The sequence below is a fragment of the Schistocerca americana genome, chromosome 7, assembly GCF_021461395.2.
Source record: "Schistocerca americana isolate TAMUIC-IGC-003095 chromosome 7, iqSchAmer2.1, whole genome shotgun sequence".
NCBI classification, from domain to species: Eukaryota; Metazoa; Arthropoda; class Insecta; order Orthoptera; family Acrididae; genus Schistocerca; species Schistocerca americana.
In genome coordinates this window covers 469,256,056-469,277,769 of record NC_060125.1, presented here as the reverse complement: position 1 = coordinate 469,277,769, position 21,714 = coordinate 469,256,056, and the positions used below count along the sequence as shown (strand labels likewise).

At 44.0% G+C, this 21,714-nt stretch overlaps 1 protein-coding gene across 3 annotated transcripts in view; it reads right to left on the bottom strand.

Moving 5' to 3' along the window:
- The window catches only part of LOC124621855 (tropomyosin-1), a 104,336-nt gene that overhangs the window by 69,356 nt on the left and 13,266 nt on the right, over nucleotides 1-21,714 (bottom strand). Inside the window, exon 1 of one of the 3 annotated variants that reach the window (XR_006980578.1) lies at nucleotides 2,223-2,236. The exons of the other annotated variants lie outside the window; for them this stretch is intronic. The gene's annotated coding sequence lies outside the window, so the exon portion shown is untranslated. Of the gene's footprint in view, nucleotides 1-2,222; nucleotides 2,237-21,714 lie in introns of those variants that run through there. 3 annotated transcript variants of the gene reach the window in all.

Here is a 21,714-nt window from a genome sequence, read left to right as displayed (position 1 = left end):
CGCGACAGGCGTGAATGGAGGGACGAATGGAGACGTGTCGTCTTCAGCGATGAGAGTCGCTTCTGCCTTGGTGCCAATGATGGTCGTATGCGTGTTTGGCGCCGTGCAGGTGAGCGCCACAATCAGGACTGCATACGACCGAGGCACACAGGGCCAACACCCGGCATCATGGTGTGGGGAGCGATCTCCTACACTGGCCGTACACCACTGGTGATCGTCGAGGGGACACTGAATAGTGCACGGTACATCCAAACCGTCATCGAACCCATCGTTCTACCATTCCTAGACCGGCAAGGGAACTTGCTGTTCCAACAGGACAATGCACGTCCGCATGTATCCCGTGCCACCCAACGTGCTCTAGAAGGTGTAAGTCAACTACCCTGGCCAGCAAGATCTCCGAATCTGTCCCCCATTGAGCATGTTTGGGACTGGATGAAGCGTCGTCTCACGCGGTCTGCACGTCCAGCACGAACGCTGGTCCAACTGAGGCGCCAGGTGGAAATGGCATGGCAAGCCGTTCCACAGGACTACATCCAGCATCTCTACGATCGTCTCCATGGGAGAATAGCAGCCTGCATTGCTGCGAAAGGTGGATATACACTGTACTAGTGCCGACATGTGCATGCTCTGTTGCCTGTGTCTATGTGCCTGTGGTTCTGTCAGTGTGATCATGTGATGTATCTGACACCAGGAATGTGTCAATAAAGTTTCCCCTTCCTGGGACAATGAATTCACAGTGTTCTTATTTCAATTTCCAGGAGTGTATGATCGAGCTTCCACATAACATTCATCAAGCAGAAATGGTACGTCTTGCAGACAATACTAGTGCTATTACAAATCCCGTTAGGGAGAAAGCAATAGAAGGGATCTTAATGAAGTTTTTCAACGAATTCTTAAGTGGTTCTCTTAAAATGGACTCTTCTTAAATTTTGAAGAACCTCACTGTATGTAGATCTCTACAACAAATACAATAACACCAAAAATTAACGCAGCAAATGACCAGAAGTCAGTAAACAGGGTAGAATGTTCCAAACCTTTGGGTGTGTATTGACAAAAAGTTGAAGTCTAAGAAGCATATTACCGAATTGTTCAAACAATTAATTCCCGCAACGTTTTTTCTTCGCGTAATTCCTACTCTCGGAAACAAACGAATTAACCTCTTGACATATTCTGTAACTCATTAACGTCTTACGGAATAGTTCATAAGTTAGAAAGTATGACCGCATGAAAAAGAGCAGTAAAAATATCATTCACTGTTCAGTTGCTGTCGCCTTGTAGGCATCTCTTCCAGTGTTAGGCATTGTAAGTGCTCCGTCACAATACATATATCCGTTAATGAAATTCGTCGTAAAAATCAAAATCCATCATAATTTGAGAAGCATAGTGATGCTCATACCTACACTATAAGAGGAAAACGTGACCTTTATTGCCCATTATTAAAGCTGTCAGTGACTCAGAAAGAAGTTCAATATGCAGCTAACAAAGATTTTTGGTCATTTGTCCAAAAACACGGAACGTCTGACATATAGCAAAGCAATTTTTCAAATCTAACCTAAAATCGTTAAATTATTTGTTCTGGATAGCCAATTCTATTTCAGGGGCACATTTGTTTATTTTATGTTGTAGGTTCAAATGGTTCAAATGGCTCTGAGCACTATGGGACTTAACTTCTGAGGTCATCAGTCCCCTAGAACGTAGAACTACTTAAATCTAACTAACCTAAGGACATCACACATGTCCATGCCCGAGGCAGGATTCGAACCTGCGACCGTAGCGGTCGCGCGGTTCCAGATTGTAGCTCCTAGAACCGCTCAGCCATCCCTTCCGGCATGTTGTAGGTCATTCGTAACAGCAAAGAACTTGCATTAGAAGAGATATGTTTCGCAGTAGATCTTCAGGTAAAGCCCATGTTTTTCGGACATTTTTCTCTTGTTTTTGCCCTTATTGCCACCATCTTAAATTACGGAAAACTTTTTTTTTCACATTCTGTACATGAATTTTGTTACTCTCATGATACGTCCAATATCAAGGATGGATATAACTTCTAGAACTACTACGTCAACAAGTTATTTCCGGATATGGACTGGTTTACACTTCACTTCCTCGAGTAATAAGTTATAGCAGTCGCTGGATGTTCACTGTGGTCGATGACCAATCGCTCAGCGAGCCTTCGTTTACACAAGAGTTTAATTTTATGGTGAACAAAGTACAGTCTATTGGACGCAGCGGCGGCGAATACTCCCAGTCTGCCCTATCTACCTACCCAAACTCTATCAGCGCCCGAACATCGTCCACGACCCGTTTTACACTTATTAGCCGAGCTAAGCAACTGGTGTGGGCCAGCCGGAAATTGTGCCGGGTTTACATGACGTCAGCATCTGTAGGGTACCACCCTCCCCGTGCTGTTGGGCGCCGAAGCATGCAGGCGTTCGCGAGATGTTCGAGGGGGAGGTGTTAATTAACACCGCCCTTCCATCTCGGCGCCGCGTGGTGGGAACACTGTTTCGCCAGCAGCAGCAATTACTAAGTTTTGGCGGCAACGGTATCAGAGAAGTACAGGGGCGAGGCTCTAGCACTTGTAAGAGCCTGCAGTTAGCGGATGTGCGAAAATACACTACTGGCCATTAAAATTACTACACCACGAAGATGACGTGCTACAGACGCGAAATTTAACCGACAGAAAGAAGATGCTGTGATATGCAAATGATTAACTTTTCAGATAATTCACACAAGGTTGACGCCGGTGGTGACACCTACAACGTGCTGACATGAGGAAAGTTTCCAACCGATTTCTCATACACAAACAGCAGTTGACCGGCGTTGCCCGGTGAAACGTTGTTGTGATACCTCGTGTAAGGAGGAGAAATGCGTACCATCACGTTTCCGACTTTGATAAAGGTCGGATTGTACCCTATCGCGATTGCGGTTTATCGTACCGCGACATTGATGCTCGCGTTGGCCGAGATCCAATGACTGTTAGCAGAATATGGAATCGGTGGGTTCAGGAGGGTAATACGGAAAGCCGTGCTGGATCCTAACGGCCTCGTATCACTAGCAGTCGAGATGATAGGCATCTTATCCGCATAGCTGTAACGGATCGTGCAGCCACGTCTCGATCCCTGAGTCAACAGATGGGGACGTTTGCTAGACAACAACCATCTGCACGAACAGTTCGTCGACGTTTGCAGCAGCATGGACTATCAGCTCGAAGACCATGGCTGCGGTTACCCTTGACGCTGCAGCACAGACAGGAGCGCCTGCGATGGTGTACTCAACGACGAACCTGGGTGCACGAATGGTAAAACGTCATTTTTTCGGATGAATCCAGGTTCTGTTTACAGCATCATGATGGTCGTATCCGTGTTTGGCGACATCGCGGTGAACGCACATTGGAAACGTGTATTCGTCATCGTGCTACTGGCGTATCACCCGGCGTGATGATATGGGGTGCCATTGCTTACACCTCTTGTTCGCATTGACAGCACTTTGAACAGTGGACGTTACATTTCAGATGTGTTACGACCCGTGGCTCTACCCTTCATTCGATCACTGCGAAACCCTACATTTCAGCAGGATCATGCACGACAGCATGTTGCACCTCCTGTACGGGCCTTTTTGGATGCAGAAAATGTTCGACTCTCGCCCTGGCCAGCACATTCTCTTCATCTCTCACCAATTGAAAACGTCTGGTCAATGGTGGCCGAGCAACTGGCTCGTCACAATACGCCAGTCAGTACTCTTGATGAACTGTGTTATCTTGTTGAAGCTGCATGGGCAGCTGTACCTGTACGCGCCATCCAAGCTCTGTTTGACTCAGTGCCCAGGCGTATCAACGCCGTTATTATGGCCAGAGGTGGTTGTTCTGGGTACTGATTTCTCAGGATCTATGCACCCAAATTGCGTGAAAATGTAATCACATGTCAGTTCTAGTATAATATATTTGTCCAATGAATACCCGTTTATCGTCTGCATTTCTTCTTGGTGTAGCAATTTTAATGGCCAGTAGTGTACCACAAGTTTAAACTACCGAGCGCATTTTAGCGTAGCGTACAAAAATCTCTTCGGCCAACACCTGAATATTGCTCGTTAGTATGGGTTCCTTACTAGACAGAACTGATAGAGGAAATAGAGAAGATCGGAAGAAGTGCAGCGGATTTCGTTAGGGGTTCATTTAGTAAGCGCGAAAGCGTCGCGGAAATGCTCAGCCAACTTCAGTGGCAGACGCTGCAAAAGAGGAGTTCTGCATCACGGTGTGGTTTATCGTTAAAGTTCCGAGAGTGTACGTCTCTAAAAGAGGTAACCAATATACTCAGTTCTCCTACGTATATCTCGTGGAATGACTACGAAGCTCAAATTGGAGAGATGCGAGCTGACACGCAGGCTTACCAGCTATCGTTCCTTCCACGAACCGTTCGCCACTGGAACAAGAAAAGGGGACAGTTACACTGGTACCCAAAGTATCCTCAGCATGACTGCAAGGTGGCTTGCGGAGTACAAATACTGACGTATTGGGGTTAGACGAAAATACGCAAACACCGCAAGAAATGCATGCTTCAAATAAACGCAGATACCAGCCAGGCCTGCAGGTTCCGCTTTGTGTTTGTCGTGAACCCTGTTAGCATCAAAACAAAACGAAGGGAGCTCCGTACTGTTTCCGACTTCTGGTCGAGTTTACGTCCTAAGACTAAACATGGCGAGGGTTTGGTGATAACTGAGCAATCATATTGTGGTACTGTATGGACCCTATGTTCCTCTGTAAGGCGGCGTTACTGCCACGGATTATGTGACCAGTCTGCATCATCAGTTCCACCCCATGTACAGTGTTAGTTCCCGAATTATGATGCTATGTTCCAGTACGACAGGGCCCTTGTTCACGCAGCTCGTCCTGGAGCAGTTTCATGAGCATGAGCATGAGTTTTTGCATTTGCCCTGCCCACGACAGTCACCAGATCTCAATATTATGGAGCCTGTGTGATCTATTTTGGAGAGAACGGCACGTGATGACTATCCATCACCATCGTCGTTATCTGAAGTTCGCACTATTTTGAAGTAAGAGTGGTATAAGGTTGCCTTGAAAGCCGTACAGGACTTGTATTTATCCATTCCGAGACGACTGGAAGCTGTTTTGAATGCCAAAGGGTTTCCAACGTCGCATTCGTCATGGTAAGGTGTTGTCTTTTTGGTGTGTCTAACCTACGTAGATGTAGAGTAGTCACAGAGAGCCGCCGAGAGATCGGTGGAACAAACTGCAGAATGAGGAATTTACCCAGGGTGGAGAAAGACAACCTGATGATGTCAGAGTAGGATGTAAGACGACGAATCGAGGAAAGTTTTCCAAACATCTATCGGTCGGAAATGCACCAGTGTGAAACTACGGCCATAAGACGACAGCCTATCAGTGACGGGCTCGAGAATGTGTACGCAGTTAAACTAACTTGCCCCATTTAATACTTATTACCCTGAAATTTGGAGTTACTAATTAAACTAGATGAAGGTAACAGTCAAATCCAGGAAAACTTTAAATTCTCATCCATTGCTGGCTACGTTAGGTGTGACTTTTCTGTGATTTTTACTGGATACAGTTGGCTAATAAGTCAACTACTCTAAAATTACCGCAATGTACTTATCAAGACAGTGAGCTGTGTTGCAGGAGCGGCACAGTGGTAATACAGAGTGTATATGGTGCTTTAAGGTGCATTTTTATTAATAGTGACGTCTATAGCTCCAATTTTTGCTAATGTAAAGAGAGCATCGATGAACTTCATTCTAACACAGCCAGTAGATCAGCTAGTGTGAATTATGACGATGGTGAATACAAAAACCGAAATTCAATTTTAAACACTTTTTTCTCAGATCACATTAATTATAGCAAATGTTCGAAATTTCTTCCTCCAAAATTCACAACGACTACAGCATAATACATCAGCAGCTTATCCGAACAAACCATGATTGGCACCCTGCGAGATGGCGCAGTGGTTAGCACGCTGCACTCGCATTCTGGAGGACAACGGTTCAAACTCGCGTCCCGCCATCCTGTTTTTTATTTTCCGTGATTTCCCTAAATCGGTTCAGGCAAATGACGGATGGTTCCTCTGAAGGGGCACGGCCGACTTCCTTCCCATCCTTCCGTAATCCGATGGGACCGATGACCTTGCTGTTTGGTGCCCTCTCAAATCAACCAACCAACCTTCCGTATAGGTAGATACACCGAGGCACTTTCGCATACTGCACAAACTAGAGGGTTCTCGTCGGTGATTCTTCTTCTTCTTTTTCTGTTTTCTCAGTTTCACTATTATTTCGAGATGTAAGGCTACCGTAGGGTAACCGTAGACGATCGTAAGTAAGGTCAGACTGCATATTTATCATACATCGCTAGAAGAGGCAATTTCCACAAGAAATGGTAAAATTTGAAGAAAAAACGCAAAACAGAAACGTATCAAACACCGTTTCAATACTTCGTCAAGTTTATAAAAAGCATGTTTCTGTTATCCATAAACAACTTTCATACTTATCAATAATGACAGGAAATTCTCACCTTCGATCATAGTGTAGTGCAAAATAACATCAATAATTATATAGATTTTTTATGGTTGTGCGTGTAAACTGTACTGGCAATAAAAGTAATTGTTTTGACCACATGAAAGCTCAGAAGTTAACCACTCAACTAATTTTCCTTATTTATAAAATGCGATTTATATTTTATAAGGATATAAACTACACAACAGTCTAACGGTGAACGATGTATGTTTCTATGTTAAAAGAAAAAAAAAAAAGCAAAGAGAAGTTGTCGGCTCCCATTTCCCTCTCACACATTTGTTTGATTCTTCCGTTACCAATGCTACCAATACCATTTTCTACATCATTTATATACTGTTCCATAGCTAACGAACCAGAACTTTAGAAAAACGCAATTTTACTACTACTATATGTAGAGTTTAATGTCTACAAACGCCATGAAAGACAGTTATCACTCTAAATTCCTACATTCGTTGCATTTCCACGTAGCAACTTTCGATATGATTCTCTTAGTCAGCGGCAGTCCTCGCTCAGCTTTTCTCGAAGCCGCAACCCCTGCCGGAGGGCGGTAATAAGCGAGGCTGCGGTTCTGCGACGCCGTCCGTATGGTTTCGCTTCCACGGCTGACGAGGAAATCCCGTGCGGCAGGCAATGGCAGCCCGAGGAGAAAACGCGATTGTCTCGCGCCATTTCGTGCACGAGAATAGCGTTTCCGCCATCCGTGCCGCGTGTGCATTTAAAGAGGACAAAGCTGAAAGGATCTTCCAGCGTCGCACTAGGACACCACGACAAACGCGGTTGCCTATAACAAGCTGTCATTTGCTCTAAGCGTTATTATCATTAGTGGTACAAGGCAACAGTATATCAGAACACAGCTATCAAAGGCTTCCTAGTGATACGAGGAGTTTTATTCGCCCTCATTGACAAACAGTAGACAAGATTATCATACAACAATGACTGTCATAGAACGCAGTAGACCAGATTACGACTGAGTCTAGACGAACGATTCCAATTCACGAGAAATAACGAGACAGCCTTTCCACTGCCCTTTTACAAATACAGGGTGTTTCAAAAAGGACTTTACAACTTTGAAAATTCATATAAATTAATTCATAGTACCTACAGAGGCGATTGTAGCGTCAATTTGTAGGAAAATACATCAAGTTTTGTCTCGCGTAGTTCTTTAGTGCGGAATCGCACCGTAAAGAGCGCTAGCAGCAATTGCGTTAAAGATGGCTGCCTTCACTGGACCCGAGCATGCTAGCTGTGTGTTTTGGTTTGCAGAATCGAACTCAGCGACAACAGTGTGGGTAGGTTTACGCACATAATTGTAGGATTTGGGTCACTGAAAATCGACATCAAACATTGGAACATATTGGTGATAGCCCTAAACTGAACGTTTTTTGTGCATTGAGCAACAACAAAGTGTACACCCCTTTTTTCCGTGAGACAACCACCAACAGTATAGTGTACCCGGATATGTTACAACAATTTTTGATACCACAGATCGATGAGGATGACCAAGAACGAAATGTTTACTTCATGCAAGATGGTACACCACCCCACTACCTGGGACTGACGTCCAGGATTTCTCAGTGACCGCTTTCCAGGTCAAAGGATTTGCCGTGATGCGCCAATTGAATGGCCCCCACGTTCCCCAGACCTGACACCACTCGACTTTTTTTTCATGGGGATTCATCAAGGATATCGTGTTTGTACCTCCTCTATCGGCTTCTCTACCTGAACTTAGAACATGCTACAGCGAGTTTGGGAAGAAATTGACTTCCGATGGGATGTATATTGGATAAACAACGGAAGCCACATACATCTTTAGTTTAAGGAAAAAACTTTATGTGTTTCCCTACAAAATAGCTCTAAACCAGCGCTATATCTTCTTTCCATGAATTTATCTGATTTTCTAATGTTGTAAAGTGCTTTTTGAAATAACCTGTTCTGCTTGGAGATACGCTGTATTGACGTACAGCAAAAAGTAGAATTGGTGCTTTTTGCAGACGATACTAATGTTATAACATGCGCGGCGATCAAAAAGTATCCGTTCGAAGGCTGTGCTGTCCAGAATCGGTATACCTATCAGACAAAATCGCTGTGAGCATTGAGCTAATCATCCTACGGACGCACAAGGTTGACGACACACGTTTGATAAAACATCGTGTCCTGTTGCGCGTAGAAATCCGTACCTACCTACTGCACATACTCACCCAACAGGGATCGTCGACCCTTGAGAGCCTTGCTTAAGGTTTCGAAGGCGCTGTTATCGCGTCGAGGGAGATCAGTAGCATAGGGCTGGTGCTCGAGTGCCTCCTACTTGAGCTGGTGTTGGCCTGCCAGCCCCGCCGGAATCTTGTGTCTAATCGCTACCAACACGGGACTTGGTGCACTATTCCACAGCGGTGGTTTTGACAGACACGCAGCCATACACATTCTAGATTCTTCGATGGATTTCTACCGGTGTTTGTCCTTCGGAGGCCAAGAGGAGAACACGTTGGGCGTATTGAGACGCATTTGGTAACGACGTCGCCATAGCTCACGCTTCGGCAGTTACCGCACGCACATTGGAAAGACACGAATGGCACTATGATCCCTTCCCTGTATGTCGGTGTTTATACACTACTGGCCATTAAAATTGCTACACCATGAAGAAATGCAGATGATAAACGGGTATTCATTGGACAAATGTATTATACTAGAACTGCCATGTGATTATATTTTCACGCAATTTGGGTGCATAGATCCTGAGAAATCAGTACCCAGAACAACCGCCTCTGGCCGATAACGGCCTTGATACGCCTGGGCAATGACTCAAACAGAGCTTGAATGGCGTGTACAGGTACAGCTGCCTATGCAGCTTCAACACGATACCACAGTTCATCAAGAGTAGTGACTGCCGTATTGTGACGAACCAGTTGCTCTGCCACCATTGACCAGACGTTTTCAATTGGTGAGAGATCTGGAGAATGTGCTGGCCAGGGCAGCAGTCGAACATTTTCTGTATCCAGAAAGGCCCGTACAGGACCTGCAACATGCGGGCGTTCATTATCCTGCTTAAATGTAGGATTTTGCAGGGATCGAATGAAGGGTAGAGCCACGGGTCGTAACGCATCTTAAATGTAACGTCCACTGTTCAAAGTGTCGTAAATGCGAACAAGAGGTGACCGAGACGTGTAACCAATGGCACCCCATACCATCACGCCGGGTGATACGCCAGTATGGCGATGACGAATACACGCTTCCAATGTGTGTTCACAGCGATGGCGCCAAACACGGATGCGACCGTCATGATGCTGTAAACAGAACCTGGATTCATCCGAAAAAATGACTATTTGCCATTCGTGCACCCAGGTTCGTCGTCAAGTACACCATCGCAGGCGTTCCTGTCTGTGCTGCAGCGTCAAGGGTAACCGCAGCCATGGTCTCTGAGCTGATAGTCCATGCTGCTGCAAACGTCGTCTAACTGTTCGTGCAGATGGTTGTTGTCTTGCAAACGTCCCCATCTGTTGACTCAGGGATCGAGACGTGGATGCACGATCCGTTACAGTATGCGGATAAGATGCCTGCCATCTCGACTGCTAGTGATACGAGGCCGTTGGGATCCAGCACGGCGTTCCGTATTACCCTCCTGAACCCACCGATTCCATATTCTGCTAACAGTCATTGGATCTCGACCAACGCGAGCAGCAATGTCGCGATACGATAAACCTCAGTCGCCATAGGCTAAAATCCGACCTTTATCAAAGTCGGAAACGTGACGGTACGCATACCTCCTCCTTACACCAGGCATCACTACAACGTTTCACCAGGCAACGCCGGTCAACTGCTGTTTGTGTATGAGAAATCGGTTGGAAACGTTCCTCATGTCAGCACGTTGTAGGTGTCGCTACCGGCGCCAACCTTGTATGAATGCTCTGAAAAGCTAATCATTTGCATATCACATCTTCTTCCTGTCGGTTAAATTTCGCGCCTGTAGCACGTCATCTTCGTGGTGTAGCAATTTTAATGGCCAGTAGTGTCGCACCTCGCAACCATTTCAAAAGCAAGCATGTACCATGTAAGTGATACAGCTTTCTGCATTTAAACAATTAAGGTCGTACTTTGGAACTTGCCTTTCCTTATATTTTATGGAGTCGTACTCCCTTTAGACTATGGACACCAAACTCAATAGCCGCCAGGCATGTCTGCTTCTGTTTCGATTATTTGAGAGCGACGTCAGTTGTGATTAGTTCTGGAAAAATAGCGCGGTACGTCGGTTTCGCGTTTCACTGGAAGTGCTCTTCCAGGTGAGTTCGTGCAAGTTCCCCGCTGGACAAGAGGCAGCGCTGCCCCTCCTCCCCTCTGCTTGACCCTCCCTCCCCCTCCCTCTGCCCACTCGAACCACCCCTACCCTCCCCTCTGCTTCTCGGAATGGACCTGCGGTCTATTCCTGGCCTTCTCCTTTTGCTCCCGGCGCTGCCCGGCTGCTCGAAAACGATCGAGTTGCTCGTCCGACGGTGCTCCTTGAAGCGGAACCTGCAATTCGCTCTAGCGGCAAGCATCTCATCCCTCTCTCTCCCTGCCCTGTATTTACGTTTCTGTCTCCTCGTGTGTGTTCACGCGTATGTGAAACTTAAGTGTGTGTGTGTGTGTGTGTGTGTGTGTGTGTGTGTGTGTGGGCGCGCGCGCGTTGTGTGTGTGTGTGTGTGTGTGTGTGTGCATCAGCAACAGTGAGCAGTTCCTGGAAATAGGTGGAGTTCGACAAGCGGTCAGGCACTACACGGAACGACCACCAGCGCCGACAGCGCTGCGCGAGGCGAAATATCCAACTAACATTCTGCGAATTCTTCAGCAGAGTGACTACCTGGAACAACGAAATTCCTCGAGTGCATTTTGATCCTCCTGGTTTCGTCCCCTATCTGTAGTTCATATACACAATATACAAGTTGATTCAGTACCCCCCTGCTGCTGTCGTTTTACGCAACCCGCTGTGTTAAAGCTGGATTTCATAAACCACTCGCGAGATTTTCATATTCTCTCGCTAGCTACGCGCCAAATATTAGTCCTACAGAAAAATGTGCAAGACTCTTTTGTAGGAACTTTAACCTAGCTAAATTTTGTACTGGGATGGGTTTTCGCTGGAGACCACGATATTCGTTTATTCAAGAAAAACGGTGCAAAAGAGACATTCAAACGCACTTACACCCTACACCCATCTCTCATCAGTCAGGGTTTCTATTATGCTGTTAGAGGTACCCTCTCCAACCACTGCACAATAATTTCGGACTACACGAACTATTTCTGATATTAGACCAATTTTCTTCTCTATTGGTTGAGGTATTACGCCACCAGCATACTCGGCTACTTCATTAACATTATTAATTTAAGCATGCCCGTGAGGATAATGAACGAAGCACGACTTTCATAAACGTTGCGCTGAAACTAATTATGCTGACAATTCGATCCAAACTTAACCCTTACAAGCACAGTAGTATCGTAGTCAGAAGACCTGACGAATGCAGCGATGTCATTGTTTATTTTATGCTGTTAAAATTCATAAAATTGTTAGGCGAAATTTAGATAAATGTCAGTGTTACAATTTGTTAACGCTCGACTAAGCCAGTGTCATAATAAGGCAGGTCAATGTAGACCAAAAAAGGTCAAATGTGGCAAATAATTCCTGCAGTCCCACTTATTTGTACTGCAGTAGAAGGGAGAGCCATGAACAATGTACTGAAAATCCTGACCAACGGGAGTTCTGTGTGGGGACTGGGTGCACTTTAAGGTCGCTTTCGGACGTTTGCCTTGAATAATTCAAAAACTGCAGCCTGTAACGAAAACGTATATCAGAACAAAATTTAACTACATTAAAATTCCTACAAAATATTCTTGTTCATTTTTTCTCTAGGACTAATAGATTTTTGTAGCGAGTGAAAGAATTTGTAAATCCCGCACGTGGTTTATGGAACCAGAGATAACATTGCGGGTTGCTTAAAAAACAGCGACAGGGGCAACTGTATTAAGCTGTATGTACACAATGCTTCAAGGTCTTTGCGACAAACGTCTAGACACAAAATTTTTGCTGAAACTTCCCTACAACGCTAAACGTCGTTTGATACTCGCCAGCTCTGGAATGACGAGTTTTCGCTGAAATAGCAGCGTCTACCACACAAGAAATCCAGTAAACTTATAGAGTAATTTTCAACTAGAAAATCATAATAACGAGTGGAGAAAGATATTTCAGGAGCGAATTAGGAACTTCTATTTTGTGTGGCCTATAGCTTTTCACAGGAAGTTGATGACTTTGAAAGAACCTGTATACACAGAGTGGTCAGAAACAACCTGAAAAGCTTTTAAGGGTGTTGCAGGATACATTGTACTGAGAAATAATTGTTAAGAAAAAAATACTATACGTTCCACCATTTCCGAGCTATTAAGCATTGATGATAGCCAACAGACAGTTGTGCGCACAAATTCAAACGTCCCGGAAGAGGTAGTGTCGCCAAACGTATTCTTCGTTTGCTTTCCTAAAACCTAGTAACAAAGTGATACAAAAATTGGACGTAGGATGGCAGTAAGGATCTAACCTGAGCCACAGGTTGAGCTGTGAAGAGCGCTATCATCAATGCTACGAGAACACTGTATCTGGAAGGATGTTTGAATCTGAGCACGCAGCGACTTTGTTGGCTAACTTCAATCATAAAACAATCGGAAACGGCGCAACATATGGAATGTTTTCCTTAATGGTTATTTCTCAAGACAACGTCCCCTGCAACACCCTTACAAGCTTTCCGGACTGTTTCTGGTAACCCTGTAATGATCTACATACTTTTTACACAAAATAATTCGTAAGAAATTCCAAGTAAAGGAATATAATTTCTGACAAATTCTAGTGCACAAATGGACAAGCAATTCGTCGTATTAGTAACACTTCCATCTGTTTTATACACTGAGATTCTGAACCAATTATACATATTCAGAATAGAAAGGCATTTTTTTAATGACATTCGATGGCTCTTAGGAAGAGAACTTCAATGACGTAACAGTTTTTTGCGTTTTGTAGTGTAACTTGTGCAAAAACAGGTAATTAATTTCTAAATACAAATGCTGTTGCGGAACAAGACGCTGAAGGCATAGATATCACAGAACAGGGTTCGGTCCTTTGTCGAAAAAGCTGCACTAAGACAGCACCTCAACACTTCTCTCGGTCCTTGTATTTAGAAATATATGCAGGGTGTACCACCTCTTCCCAAAATATGGAAAGCAAAGAGCTTGCAGTAATAGAGATTTGCTTTACGGTATCGAAGTTGAGGAAGTACTCACAAGTCTTAAGGTCCGCATTGTAGAACACATATTTACTGGACTTTTTTTCTTCTTGTTATACGAAACATTCATTGCCGAAGTTTTACCGTCAATTTTTGATACGCCCTGTAAAATGGCAGACGTAAAGTGTGTGGATAGTTGCAGCAATTGTTACGAAGCTGCGGTCGATTATTAATTTTAGTCACATCTTCTACTTAATATGGGCGACCACCAGTTTTGGCCTTTATTGACCACATTCAGGTCTACAAAAAAGGACCGAAAACGACAAATATATAGAAAGAGCCAAGAATATAGAAAGAGTCAGTCAATCTTACAAAAGATATTGGTTTTTCCTATATTTTTGTCATTTACGTTCCATTTCTTCTAGATCTGAAGGTGGCTCATAAAGGCCTGTGTTGAACAGCAAAACTGAATGTGACCGATATAAGTAATGATTGGTAATTTTTTTTTAATTATCTACGTATTTTTGCGAAAATCACACTTCAAATCTCATCAAATCTAATGCCATTGAACTCGTCGTTCCAAGAGGTCTCAAATGTTTTTAAAATGGTATACAATTCCACTTACAAGCGCGATACTTCTTCAGTATCTCCACAGACACAAGTGTTACCTATACAGCATATTACTTAGCCCATTAGGGACTATTGTCGACATGAAATTTCGTTTCGACGCCTAAGGTTATCTACGAAACATTTTGGATGTTCAGCTAACGCCGTTCACCCTGTAAATGCCTGAGATACTCCCAGCGCCGGCCGAAGTGGCCGTGCGGTTCTAGGCGCTGCAGTCTGGAACCGCGAACCGCTACGGTCGCAGGTTCGAATCCTGCCTCGGGCATGGATGCGTGTGATGTTCTTAGGTTAGTAAGGTTTAACTAGTTCTAAGTTCTAGGGGACTAATGACCTCAGAAGTTGAGTCCCATAGTGCTCAGAACCATTTGAACCATTTAGATACACCTAGCATTAAGCTTCGCTGTATTGGATACATTTCATTATCAGGATTATTTTGTTTAAACATCTTTACTTCGCTTGTTGCCTTGTCCTGGCAAACATAACTGCACTTAAATGCAACAAAGGATTCTTCGCAGACATGCTGCCGCAGAATACATCACACATTGCGGAAAAACAGTGAAGGTAAAATTAGAGACTTTCGAGTTCATGGGAGGGGGGGGGGGGGGGCGTGAACTTGTCTTCACCGAGTTGATTCATATTCACAGGACACGGCTAGAACTTTGAGATATGTAAAAAGGAAGACATAACTCTCAATCGTTATCGAGAAAACTGAGTTCCAAAATTTTAGGTTGCTTATTTACTTTGTATTTATCGCTGGTATGCAAAAAGTCCGCAGCCAAGAGATAAAGCGTGAGATCTCTGGATCTAATCTCACTGGTGGTATTATTATTTTTTGTGAGCTGTCTGCACCAATATCCGGTTGATACACTTCGAGATGAGTGGAACGCCGTGAAACTTCGTCACGACAGAGAACCATTAAAGAATTCGAATCAAGTTTGTAACAAAAACACTGAAAAAACCATGCACGTGCGAAAATTTGGCTTTCATTATATGTGAAGAATGTCGCAATAATTATCGTTTTCCATGTTTGTACGACCAGTATCATCCTGAATTGCGCAGTGCTACATAGGTTATGCATTACATTTGTCACAAATGTAGACAGAATAAAATAAATAAAATGATTATCGCCATTTGATTGAAAGTTATATAGAATCCTTTTCTTACTTCTAATCTCCTTTAACAAAACTTTTTCTCTCTTGCAGGATAAAGACTAGGAAAATAGTAACGAATCATTAAATGTGATAACTTGCAAGGTCATAATTAACTTGTTGCTGGAATTACTTGTGAATGAAAAAGAAAAGAACTACCGACAGTGAAATTCTATCCATTGACGTCGTGCTTATGAAAGTAAGCGCTTGCTCGATCGACTGCCGGTTCCTTAAATACAAGCGGTCCCACAAAGTATATAAGCACGGCTACGATTTTCAAACTTTTCTAGAAAACGGTTGATAGTTGCGTCTTCCTGCTTGCATATGTTGAAGCCCTGTCAGTATGAATCAAATCGGTGAGGGGAACTTTGTACAGTCCCCGTGTCAGATGGAGGCTTACCAACAAACGTTCTCCCCACGCGCTGTTCGCGATTGGAACAGGAAATAGTAAAAGTGACAGCCATACACAACGTACTCTCCACCACACGGCGTAAGGTGGCTTGTGGAGAACAGACGTAGATGTAAACTGAAGTGCCAAAGGAACTGGTATAGACATGCTTATTCAAATACAGAGATATGCAAACAGGCTTAATACGGCGCTGCGGTCGGCAATGCCTATATAAGACAGGAGTCTGGCGCATTCTTACATTGGTTACTGCTTCTACAATGGGAGGTTATCAACATTTAAATAAGTTTGAACGTGGTGTTATATTTGGCGCACGAGCGATGGGACGCAGCACCTCCGACGTTGCGATGAAGTGGGGATTTTCCCGTACGACTATTTCACGAGTGTACCGTGAATATCAGGAATCCAGTAAAACATCATATCTCAGACATCGATGCGGCTGGAAAAAGATCCTGCAAGAAAGGGACCAACGACGACATGTGAATCGTTGAACGTGACAGAAGTGCAATCCTTCCACAAATTGCTGCAGATTTCAAAGCTGGCACATCAGCAAGTGTCAGCGTGCGAACCATTCAACGAAACATCATCGATATAGGCTTTCGGAGCTGAAGGCCCACTCGTATACCATTAACGACTGCACGATACAAAGCTTTACACCTTTCCTAGTCCTGTCAACACTGACATTGGACTGTTGATGACTGGAAACATGTTGCCTGGTCGGACGAGTCTCGTTTCAAATTGTATCGAGTGGATGGACGTGTACGGGTACGGAGACAACCTCATGGATCCATGGACTCTTGTCTTGTGGAGGCTCTGTAATTGTGTGGGGTTGGTGCAGTTGGAGTGATATGGGACCCCTGACACGTCGAGATACGACCCTGACATGTGACACGAAGGTTAGCGCCCTGTCTGATCACCTGCATTCATTGCTGTTCATTGGGCATTCCGAAGGACTCGTGCAATTCCAGCAGGACAATGCGACACCCCACAGGTCCAGAATTGCTACAGAGTGGCTCCAGGAACACTCTTCTGAGTTTAAACACTTCCGCTGGCCACCAAACTCCCCAGACATGAACACTGTTGAGTATATATGGGATGCCTTGCAACGCGCTATTCAGAAGATATCAGTTTTTTCGGCTCTTCAGTGTAGAGCTCAATAATAGATCGAGAACACACAATGCAGCAGCGAGTGTGTTAGAGAGCATCTGAGTCGTTTAAAACAGTAGTACCTGAAGCTCAAAACTGCGACAGAATCTGTTTCTGGACTTGACACGTCACCACTTCACAGTCACATGTCTTATACGTGATAACATTGGCTGTTGCTGACGTCGTTGTATTCTTCAGGCTGCAGACTGGTTTGATGCAGTAGATGACAAGGTACGCCTGGGGAAACATCTCACCGTTTATGGAATATCTTTGGCCGTTTAAATTCGCAGCAGATACCGCCACACGAGGAAATGCACTGCACTAACCGATATACGGCGGCCTGTAAAGGCACGAGGCGCTCTCTGGTGTGCACGGAGAAGGAATACGGGAACGGCGGCCGCCCCGAGGAGCCGGGATCGCTGACACAGCACTTAAGGACGGCGCCCCGTCGGCGATGCCCTATAAATAAACATGGCGCCTTCCGTGAGGTCGCAAAGAGAAGGGACGCAAGTTCCCAAAGGATGGAGGCAGTTCCACAGTATACGGCAATACACCTCTTCGATTTCAACTCTCGCATCTAAACCTCTCTCATATGCGATTATATGTACTTTGTAGAATTGTGCGCTACCAAAACTATGTATAGTTCGGTATGCTTGGTAGACTACATAAATAACACAGCACCGGTAGTACTGGAAGGGAAAGAAAAGTAAATGAATATATGAGAGAGAAAACAGGAGCTGACGACTTCTCTCTGTTTTTTTTTTGTTTATTTGTTTCTTTTGCACATAATTAGAAACGCGCATCCTTCAGTGTTAAACAGTTCTATTCTATATACTTACTAAATATAAATTACATTTAGTAAGTAATAAAAATTAGTTGATTGAGTAAGATGTCCGCTCTTATGTAACTAAAGCAATTACTTTCGATGCAAGTACAGTTAAAATGCACAAACATAAAAAAATCTATACAAGTATTGTTATTTTGTGCTCAATAGAACGCTCTTCATCCTGAACAAAGAGGAGTTCTCTGTTATTACTGATAAGTGCGAAAGTTGTTTATGAATAACAGAAACATATTTTATCTAAGCGTGCCGAAATATTGAAATCGTGGTTGATATGTATTTGTTTTGTGTGTGTTTTTAACGTTTTTGAGAAAATTGCGTATTCAGAGCTATATAATAAATCTGTATAGTTTTTTATTTATATTTTTATTGCAACACCCCTCTGTTTCGGATAAAATCAGAATTAAACATTAATTTTGCTATAAATACTGTATCTGGAGGTAATGGACAGAAGGATAACTATGTAGAATAGAGCTTTTGGCCTTTCGGGTAGCCGTGCGGTCCTAGGCCCCTTGCCATGGTTCGCGCGGCTCTCCCCTCCCCCTCCCCCTGCCCCCGTCGGAGGTTCGAGTCCTTCCTTGGGCATGGGTGTTCGTGTTGACCTTAGCGTAAGTTAGTTTAAGTTAGATTAAGTAGTGTGTATGCCTAGGGACCGATGACCTCAGCAGTTTGGTCCCATACAGACTTACCACCACCAACAACAGCTCTTTTCCGTAGGTTGCACGGCCCTTTATATATCCTCACACAGTTTCTAGATGGTTCAGTGCTTCCGGTTTATAGACTAAAAAAACTACCGTAAAGAGTTACCGTAGTGTAAACTCACATATGATAGTCTATGGTAGCATGCGGTAGTTTATTACACACATAACGTAAACGTAGTAAGTGATATTTAACTACTTTGTGAGGGTTTCAGAGAGAAGAAGTTTCGAGAAGGCTTGTAACTATATGTAAAGTCTGCTGAAAGTCGATAGGTGCTCTGAAATACTGAAGATGAGTATAGTCTGGGTAATTTGCGTGCACCGATTTACCCTGCCTCAAGACATACGCACAGTTCCTAACTTCGATATTTAACTTAAGATTATACCTCTTTATGAGTAGCTTATGAGAGCATTTTAAATTCTAGAATTCGATCAATAGACATATGAAATACTGAAAATCAAATTTTTGTTGCCACTGGAAGCCATTAGATAGGCAAACTTCAACTTGTCTTTCGTGTTAGCCGTTTAGCGGTACAGATTTTTCTCCACTCATCTTTCTTCATCGTTTTCTTCTTTTTTTTCGATTTCGAAGCAACTGGACCTTCATCTTCTGGCACTAATAGCACTTCAATAAATGTTATATGCCACTTCCAGTTTGTCACATCAACCACAATGCAAAAGAGCCACAAGATTAAGAAGCAGTTGCTTCGAAATCAATAGTAAATATATAAAAAGTATACGCAGCTGACCGGAGAAAAATTATAAGAGAATAGCATTTATTACTAAAATAAACTATTAGGTCTACAACTTTGCTCCCACCCATTTTTCTCCAAGTTCGAGGCTTTATTCTGAAAAACTTACAAATTATTTACTTTCCCACATCTATAGGGCAGCTTACGAATCCACGGCGAAGAACTGGGCGTATTTTGAGATCCATGAACTGATTCAATTTTGCACTTGTTCATATGACTGTAAGTGCTGGTCAGCCAGGCCGTGTGTCATTGATCGAAAAAGGTGTTAATCAGAGGGAGCAATGTCTCGAGAATACGGCGGGTGGGGTAGAATTTTCCATTTCAACGTTCCCAAATATGTTTTGACAGGTTTTGCGACTTAGTGTTCATCTCTGCGACGCTGCAAAATCACTTTCCATGTCGATCTCTGTTCCTTGGTCGTTGGTCTTTCAGTGCTCGGCTCAAACGCATCAACTGCTTTCGGTAACGATCTCCTAGAATTGTTTCCGTCGCTTTCGGTAGCTTCGAAAACCTTCTCTCTTCCACCGCCTTCTCGGTCTTAGACATCAAAATCACCGTTCTTGAAGCGTTGAAACCATTCAATACAAATTCTTCCAGTGATAGGAGCCTCACAATAAGTCACATCCATAATTTTATGATCCTCAGGCACAGTTTTCATCATGTTAAAATGGAACATTAAAACCTCCAGCAAACGAGGAGAATTTGGCTCCTAAGTTGACACATTCAACCTAAAATAACTGTATGATACAATCACAAATAGAATAACATTTTGATGGCGTTATATTTACAAATGCATAAGTTATTCTTTGACGCTTATGAACTACCACCTGCATCACCAACTGCCGCTACTGCCATCTATTGTAAAACGACGGAAGCAAAATTGTAGCCCTAATACTTTTTTCCTACGTCTCCACGAATCAATAAGAGAAAAGTGGAATGAGTTAACATCTATAATCGGCTGGACTGAACATGAAAGTAATAGGATAGCGATATGCACATATAAAGACGGCGCTAGTATCGCGTACAGAAGTTACAAAAGGTCAGTGCATTGGCGTAGCTATCATTTGTACTCAGGTGATTCATGTAAAAAGGTTTCCAATGCGATTATGGCTGCACGACGGGAGTTAACAGGCTTTGATTTCGGAATGGCAGTTGGAGCTAGGCATGGGACATTCCATTTAGGATATCGTTAAGGAATTCAATATTTCGAGATACACAGGGTCAAGAGCGCGCCGAGAATACCACATTTTAGGCATTACCTTTCACCATGGACAACGTAGTGGCCGACAGCTTTCACTTAACAACGGAGATCAGCGGCGTATGCCTAGAACTGTCGGTGCTAATAGACAAGCAATACTGCGTGAAATAACCACAGAAATCAATGTGGGACGTGCGACGAACATAGCCGTTAGGACAGTGCGGCGAATTTTGCCGTTAATGGGATTAGGCAGCACATGATCGGCGCGAGTGGCTTTGCTAACGGAACGTCGCCTGCAGCGCCTCTCCTGGGCCCGTGACCATATAGGTTGCACCCTAGACGGCTGGAATACCGTAGGATGGTCGGACGAGTCCCGATTTCTGTTGATAAGAGCTCGTGGTAGGGTTGGAATGTGCCAGCCGGCCGGAGTGGCCGTGAGGTTCTAGGTGCTTCAGTTTGGAACCGCGTGACCGCTACGGTCGCATGTTCGAATCCTGCCTCGGGCATGGATGTGTGTGGTGTCCTTAGGTTAGTGAGGTTTAAGTAGTTCAAAGTTCTGGGGGAATGATGACCTCAGATGTTAAGTCCCATAGTGCTCAGAGCCATTTGAACCATTTGGAATGTGCCGCAGACCCCATGAAGCCATTGACCCAAGTTGTCAACAAGGCACTGTGCAAGCTAGTGGTGGTTCCATAATGGTGTGTGCAGTGTTTGCATGGAATGGACTTGGTTCTCTGTTCCAAATGAACCGATCATTGTCTAGAAATTCTTATGTTAGACTAGTTGCAGACCATTTGCAGCCACTTCATGTTCCCAAACAATGATGGAAATTTGTTGGATGATAATGCGCCATGTTGCCGGGCCACAATTGTTCGTGAGTGGTTTTAAGAACATTCTGGACAGTTCGAGCGCATGGTTTGGCCACCCAGATCGGCCAGCATGAATCCCATCGAACATTTGTGGGACATAATCAAGAACTCAATTCGTGCAACAAAGCCTGCACCGTCAACACTTTTGCAGTTATAGAGGCAGCATGGTTCAGTATTTCTGCAGGGGATTTCCAAGTATTTGTTTTGTCTGTGCCAGTTGGAGTTGCTGCACTACGCTGGGCAAAAGAACGTGTTAGGAG